The following is an 8,137-nucleotide window of genomic DNA, read 5'->3' on the forward strand; positions in this document are numbered from 1 at the left end:
TTTCATCTCTCTGACACTATATCCGACAAGTCTCTGTTGCTACTCCTTTAGGTTTTCAGTGGCCAACCATTTCAAAATAGGCCACTTCTCCTTCTTCCTAGTCTGTCTTAGTCTGGAAACTGCTGAAACCGATCTACCATGGGTGACCCTGTTGGTATTTAAAATACCAGTGACATAACTTCCAACATTACAGCAATACACAAACCACCAGTACGACAGACTGACAGAGGATACTGCTCTGAAATGATTAGAATTAAGATGTTTTCTCTAATGTTCCAACCACATACAAAGAAAAGCATCAAAATAAATCACTCCATTAAAACTATTCACCTTTGAACACTGAAACACAGTAATGATAACCTTCTTGTAAACATAATAGACTTAAATGTTGCTTTAAAAAATATATTTTCATCAAAATTGCCCTTTTCTCAGTTCACATTGTAAAGCACAAGAACTATATTAAACCAAAAATTTTTAAATGTTCAACAAATGTGGCTTTTAGGAGTGCATTTGTCATATTTCCCATGATCTTATCATCTTTTCCCTGGTTTTCTTTTGTCAGAATTTCAATTGTCAGAAGTTTACTTTAAAAAATGCACCACCCCCCACACACAATTTTTTTAATTACTAAGGTTTTAATGAATGCATTTACTCCCATTCTTTGTCTTAACAATTTCACTGTCTCTTTCTGTTGTTACCTGCCATGGAGTTGACCCTGCAACTCATGGCAACCCCATACCCAACAAAATAAAACACTGTCATGAACTGCTCCATGCCTACAACCTGCTGGGGTCTAACTGCTGTAACCCACAGGATTCTCACTGGCTAATTTTCTGAAGTAGACCATCAGGCCTTTCTTCCTTGTCTGTCTTAGTCTGCAAGCTCTGCTGAAATCCGTTCGGCATCTTAGTAACACATAAGCCTCCTCGGACAGACAGCTAATGGCTATGCCTGAGTTGCCTTGGCCAGGAACCGACTCCAGGTCTCCTGCATGTGGTTATTATGCTAGTAGATGCCTCCTAACGATCCTCATTCCACCATAGAGCCACTATTTCCCTCTCACCTTAGACTCTAGACAACTTCACACATTTAAAAGCCTAGTTCTTGTCCTTAGACCACTGTCAACTTCACACCATCCTCAAATTTTGCTCAGATGAAGGATATGTGCTTATGTCTTTTCCCTACTGAAGTGACCTTAAATTTGGAATAAATTCTATTTTCTACCTAATCAGAAAGTTTAATGGAGAATTCATAAGCGACTGATCCACTGACTCAGTTTTCTCCCCACAAGCCACCACTGTCACCTGTTCCTTGTAGTTTATCCATCTTGGCCACACTCACGTAGTTTACTTCCTCCTATGACTTTAAGCTACTTAAAGAAAATTGTCCTGCTCTGTTCAGCAAACATGAGCTCCTACTCCACATACAGCCCCAGCTTCAATGGCATTTCATCCTGGAAGCCTTCCCTGTCCTTCCCAAGCCTTCCAGGTGACCTCCTTGGTGCTCCCATGCTATTTGATGCTTGTCCCATTGTACGTCATACTTACCAAGCAAACCAGAAATTACGTTGGTCAGTTTTTCTTATCTGGCACATAGAATACATTCAAGATCTATTCGCTGATTGAATGGATTTTCTGAGTATTTACATGCTGTTCGTGATTGCTTTCAAGTTGATTCCAATTCATAGTGGTGGTAGTGGTTATGTGCCGTGGAGTCGGTTCCAACTCATAGGGACCCTGTACAGGATTTCCAAGGCTGTAAATCTTTATGGAAGCAGAAAGCCTCATCTTTCTCCTGCAGAACAGCTGGTAGTTTCGAACTGCCAACCTTGAGGTTCGCAGCCCAATTCATAACCACTATGCTATTTATGGAAGTACATTGCCAGGCCTTTCTTCCTCAGAACCACTGGATGACTTCAAACCACCAACATTTTGGTGAGCAAACAAGTCACTAGGATTCCTTGAATACCTACATACATGCTAAATTATACACAAACTTCTGAGAATGCAAAGGTAAATAGAGACTGGTCTTTGCCCTAACCTTTCTGGCATTTTCATATGCCTGGTGGAGGTGGTGGTGGTGGTATGCTGTCACATGACTTGGTTCTGACTCACAGTGACCCTGTATTGGTTTTTCAATGCTGTAAATCTTTAAAGGGGCAGAAAGTCTGATCTTTCTCCCATGTAGGAACTGGTGGATTTGAACCATTGATCTTATGGTTAGCAGCCCAGCTTGTAACTCACTGTACTACCAGGTCCCTTTCATATGCCATATTTCCCCACAAATACTACACCCATGTGCACACACATAACACAAGTACATGACAAAATCATGCTTACAAGTTTTAGCATAGAGCACCCATGCATACACTACAAATGTCTCAAGACATTTCCAAGAGAATTTTGGCCTCATTCAATAGTCAAATATGTTACTTTGATCATGTTTATATAACAAAGGATATAATAAATGATGGAATCCTGGTGTGACACTGCAGTATTATGCACTGGACCACAAGGTCGGTTTGAACCAAAAGGTCAGTGGTTCAAACCCACCAACTGTTCCTTAGAAACCCTATACAGGATAGCGACGAGTTGGAACCGACTCAATGGCACTTAACAACAACAACAACAGCAACATGTAATAAAGGTATAAGGCATGGTCAAGAAACCATTGAGTTTGGCAGAACCCCAGTGATCAGAAAATAAACTATTGAAAATGTACCTTTTTTTCTGAATTTAAGTTGGTAGTTACATCCTCACCACTTTTGAGTCCTCAATCAGGACCTTGAACCTGCCGAGGCTGTTAGTAAATCACATTCTATCAATTGGAAATGTAACCAAAGCCAAGCATGCACTGGTGTAAACGGCATCAAGTCGCTGTCAGTAAGAATCTCGATTCTAACTGCACTGATCATATTATCAATTGTCTTCTGACTCTGGATTTTAATTGGAGGAGTAAACAAAGCAAAAGAGTTACACAATTGTTCTGCGCTGAACAGTTGAGTGTGAAAACCTTTCAGATCATCTTAAGTGAAACTATTAAGGTTTGTTGTTGTTAAGTGCCATCAGTTGTTTCTGGTGCATAGCAACCCTATGTAGGGTTTCCGAGGAGCTGCTGGTGAGCTTGAACTGCTGACCTTACAGTTCAAAGCAACCCTGCAGTCCAGCAACCCGCAGCCTACACCAGGACTCCATTAAGTTATGTTGTTGTTGTAGTTGTTAAGTGCCATTGAGTCAGTTCCAACCCATAGTGATCCTGTATAGAGTTTCCAAGGAGTGACTAGAGAGTTTGAACTGTCAACCTTATGGTTCAAACCGACTTTACAGTCTAGCAAAAAAAAGAGGGAGGCCAACAGCAGTCTGCATGCACATAAAACCTACAGTGCCTGGAATTCCCAGGCAGTCTCCCATCCAAGTACTAACCAGGCCCTAGGTCAGAGGAGACCAGGTGCATTCAGGGTGGTACGTCCATAGACCTAAGTTATGTTGTTGTTGTTAAGTGCCATCGAGTCGGTTCTGACCCATAGTGACCCTGTATAGGGTTTCCAAGGAGTCGCTGTTGAGCTTGAACCACCAACCTTGCAGTTCAAACGGCTTTGCAGTCTGGTGCATTAACCCACAGCGCCACACCAAGACTCCTAAGTTATGTTATGTTAGGTCTGCTTATTTCATAGTCTAATTATGTCTTATTAGCACCATTGTCTTTGATCAATGATGCAGTCTCCTTAGTCATATGCTTGTGAGCATATAGAAACACTCTTGCTTCTTTTTTACACTTCACATTTGAATTTTGCAATGTCTTTACTAGAACCAGCCAGTTATTAATTATATGTTGTTGTTGTTGTTGTTAAGTGCCATCGAGTCAGTTTTGACTCATAGCGACCCTTTGTAGGGTTTCCAAGGAGTGACTGGTGAGTTTGAACCACCAATCTTGCGGTTCAAACCAACCTTGCCAATCCAGTGCTTATTCTACAGAGCCACACCAGGACTCCACTTATATATTAATTATATAGTGCACAATTTTTCCGTTCATAAATCTAAATCTTAGAATCCTTTAGGATCAAGTCAGGAATTAAACATAAATTGTACATTGCCAACATCAAGCTGAAAGTCATCATGAGGGCAGAAGAAGCAAGCAACAGAACTTCCAGGTACCCATTCTCTTTTGATTTCAACATGGCGTCATGTTTCCAGCAATAGCCCATTCATTACACCATTGGTTGCATTTGGTTTAGAAAAATACCTCCCTTAAATGAAGTTTCCATAAGGTCAGTTTTATTCTAGTAACATTAAATCCATAAGCAGAAAAAAAAAAAATTGAAGTTGAAAACAGCAACTTGTAAGAGATATTGCGTTAGCACGTTTATGAAAACAATATTCAAGGTTGCATGGTTTGCATAAATGTATAACTCATATGTTATTTGCATTAAAATGTGGTTGTTTGCCTAGAAAAAGGAGAAAGAGAAAGAATTGCTTCTATTAAATCTACTATTCATCTAGTCGATGAATCTAATAGATGGATTGAATTGTGTTCTCCCCAGTCCCCATTTCTGTGTCAGCTTGGCTGGACCATGATTCTCAGCAGTTTGGCAGTGACATGATGGTTCCCCTGCTGTGATGTGATGTGATAAACCCTTAAGAGGACTAAGAGTGGGATATTCCTGTTAAGTGACTTCAAGTTAGTTCTGACTCACAGCGACCCTGTATAGAATTTCTAAGGAGCAGCTGCTGGGTTTGAACCACTGATTGTGGGGTCAGCAGCCCAGTGCTTATCCTACAGTGCCATACCACTCACTACCCTGATCCTGGAGATGCCCAAGGCATGCAACATCTTTTATCTTACATGAGAAAAAGGAGACAGACATGAGCAGAGAAAGAAGGACCCAGTACCATCCAGAGAGAAGAGCCGGGAGTGGAGTGCATCCTTTAGACCTGGGTCTCTACATTGTGGAACTCCTAGATCCAGGGAATGATTGCTACCGAGACACATGGAGATCTTTAAGGAATGCTGGACCCACAGATGCTGAAATGAGACAAGGACTTTTCCTTACAGCCAATACCCTGAATTCAGACTTCTAGACTTCTAAACTATGAGAGGATAAATTTCTGTTTGTTCAAGTTATCCACTCGTGGTATTTCTGTTATATTTCTGTTTAGCAGCACTAGATCATAAAGACAGTTCACTTGTTAACTTAGTTATTATTTATTATTTATTTGCATGATTTGTTCTTTCTCTTATTGATACTGTTATTACAAAAATGTGAGCTAGAATTACTATCATTATTCTATATTGTCCAATGGATCAGATATGAAGATTTATCTAGCCTTATTTTTTTTTTTATCTCCAAAGTAGTACTCTTGAGAATAAACAAACAGAAAAACAAATCTATTGTCACTGAATTGATTCAGACTCATAGTGAACTTATAGGACAGAACAGAATTACCCTGAAGGGTTTCTTTACGGAAGCAGACGGCCACATCGTTCTCCTACATAATGGTTGGTTGGTGGGTTCGAACTGCTGACCTATTGGTTAGCAGCTGAGTGCTCTAGCCACTATGACACCAGAGCTCCTCACTGTTGAAAATACCGGCACGAAATTAGCCATTGAGATTGAACCGTTTACTTTAAAAACTTCATTCAAAAAGTTACATACAGTTTACAAATATGAGTATATAGCTCAAAATATACTTGGAGGCAGTGTATGTTTAGTGTTTTCCATGGTCAGAGCAGTAAAGAGGGTGGACTCTGGAATCGGTTGGATCTTCCACCAGCCAGTAGACCTTGAGCAGGCTGGCTGACACTCAGAGCTTCTGGTAACAGGGGCTGTTGAGGGCCTCTTCCTCAACAGCTTAGTGAATGTTAACTGAGCTAATGAACGCAGATGTCTGGTATGCCATATGTCTAGTATACTGATAGGGAGCTCTGGCAGCATAGTGGTTACGAATCAGGCTGCTAATCTCAGGGTCAACAGTTCTAAACCACCAGCTATTCCGTGAGAGAAAGACGAGGCTTTCTGATCCCGTAAAGATTTACAGCCTGGGAAACCCTGTACAGGGTCCCTCGACACATAACCACCACCACCAACCACCACAGTATACTGGCACATCATGAGGGCTCTGTATTACTAATTAAAAAAAAAAAAAAGATGACATCTTTGATACTTCTTTTTTAAAGTTATCTTCAAATTTAAAGCCATCGTATCTACAACAATCCTACTTAAATAAGTCCAAGGGTCTGCATTGTCTTGGATGTATCACCTCATTTCAGCACTTTTCTCATGTCAAAAAGACTAGAGACAAGATCAAATACAATATGTAAATCTTAATTGGGTTCCTGTCTTTAAAAACACAAACGCTCTTCTACCTGAGGCTGACAAACCGCGTTACTGTCCCTGCCATGTCTCTACCGAGCCCCAGAAGCTCCAGCACATTTTAAGAGTACTCAACACTAACATCAACGAGCAGTGGAAAGTAATGCCACCATTAGGGGTGTGGGACAAAGGTACGCTCATGTGGTGTTGAGGAAAGCACACATGGACCTCACCAAGACAGCAGAACGGCTCACTGAGGATGAGATGAAGCCTGTAAGCACCATTACGCAGAGTCCATGCCAGTACAACGTTCCTGACTGGTTCCTGTACAGACAGAAAGATGTGAAGGGTGGCAAATACAGTCAAGCCCTGGCCAGTGGTCTGGACAACAAGCTCCGTGAAGACTTGGTGCGGATGAGGAAGTTTTGGGCTCACAGAGATCTGTGTCACTTCTGGGGCCTTCAGGTTCGAGACCAGCACAGCATGATCACTGGCCACCATGGATATACTATGGATGTGTCCATGAAGGAATAAAACTCTAGGCCTTGTCTACTAATAAATTATTTCTACACACACACACACGAACATGTACACATGCGACAAAAACAGCAGCTATAATAGATATTTTTGTCATTGCTGATGTTTAAATACAGACTGCTATAGTTTCAACCAGATCCTGGTGTAGGATCAGCACTGCTCTGTGAACCAGAAGATCAGCACTTCAAACCCACTAGCTACTCCTAGGAAACCCTATACAACAGTGTTGCTATGAGTCAGAACTGACTCGACAGCGTTTAACAACAACAAAATGGTCTCAATGGCGGTTTGGTGTGGCACTGTAAGATAAGCACTGGACAGCAAACCGTAAGGTGGTGGTTCAAATTCAGCAGCAACAACTTGGACACCCTATACAAGGTTGTTATGAGTCAGAACTGACTCAACAGCACTTAATAACAACAATAATATAGTGTTGTTTATGCTTGACTAGTAATCTAAAGGTTGACATTTCCAACCCACCCTGTAATCGTTATGGAAAAATCAGCAGGCGCTGTGGAAGAAAGGTTTGGTAATTTCTTCTGTAAAGATTCCAACCAAGAAATTCTATAGAGCTGTTCTATGTGCGGTCGCCATAAATTGTAATCTACTGGGCAATAATTTAAATGAGATGTTATTTGGACTATTTTAATGAGATAATATGGGATTATTAACTTTTCTAGGTATGATCATGGTTTTTTAAGCATGCAGGAGAATAGGAAGTACATACTAAAGTGTCATAATGTTTACAAAGGCTTTAGAAAAAAGATAGAGTGTGTGTGTGTGTGTGTGTGTATGTTCAGATAGAAACACAGAGAGAGACTGGGACATAGAAATACAGAAACATATCAAAATGTTTTTAAATGATCTCTGAAGTCCCTTAATGCTTTGTCATTTTGAATTTCCAAAAGTTTATCAAAACTCTATGTCCAGATATTGAAAAACATGTGAATGAGAAACACATTTTTTATCTTCTTTCCTAACTTGCAAGCTGTAATTTTGACCTCTGAAATCTATTTTTTCCTATCTGCATCCTCATAAGAGAAACTTGCAAAATCATTGAGCACGTTAAAATTTTCTTTATTTATTCTGTTTAAATCAACATTTTCATCCCCTTCTCTCTAGTGTCTTGTCTGCTTGAAGTCTTCATTAGGAACTGCCTTTCCTTTCTTTCTTGGATTTTATTCTTAATGTTTGTCTTCATTTGTTCTTTCATAGCCATCATTTTCTTAGCTTTCCCTCTTTTTTTCTGTCAGGGTTTTCCTGTAGATTTGTCTCCTGTTCTGTGCTGTC

The 8,137-nt window shown here is 40.4% G+C and overlaps 1 pseudogene; it reads left to right on the top strand.

Moving 5' to 3' along the window:
* The first annotated feature begins 1,406 nt into the window (after positions 1 to 1,406).
* LOC102814821 lies at positions 1,407 to 6,844 on the top strand (annotated as a pseudogene).
* The last annotated feature ends 1,293 nt before the right edge of the window (positions 6,845 to 8,137 follow it).

This window comes from Chrysochloris asiatica, unplaced genomic scaffold (assembly GCF_000296735.1).
Source record: "Chrysochloris asiatica unplaced genomic scaffold, ChrAsi1.0 scaffold00544, whole genome shotgun sequence".
Lineage (NCBI taxonomy): Eukaryota > Metazoa > Chordata > Mammalia > Afrosoricida > Chrysochloridae > Chrysochloris > Chrysochloris asiatica.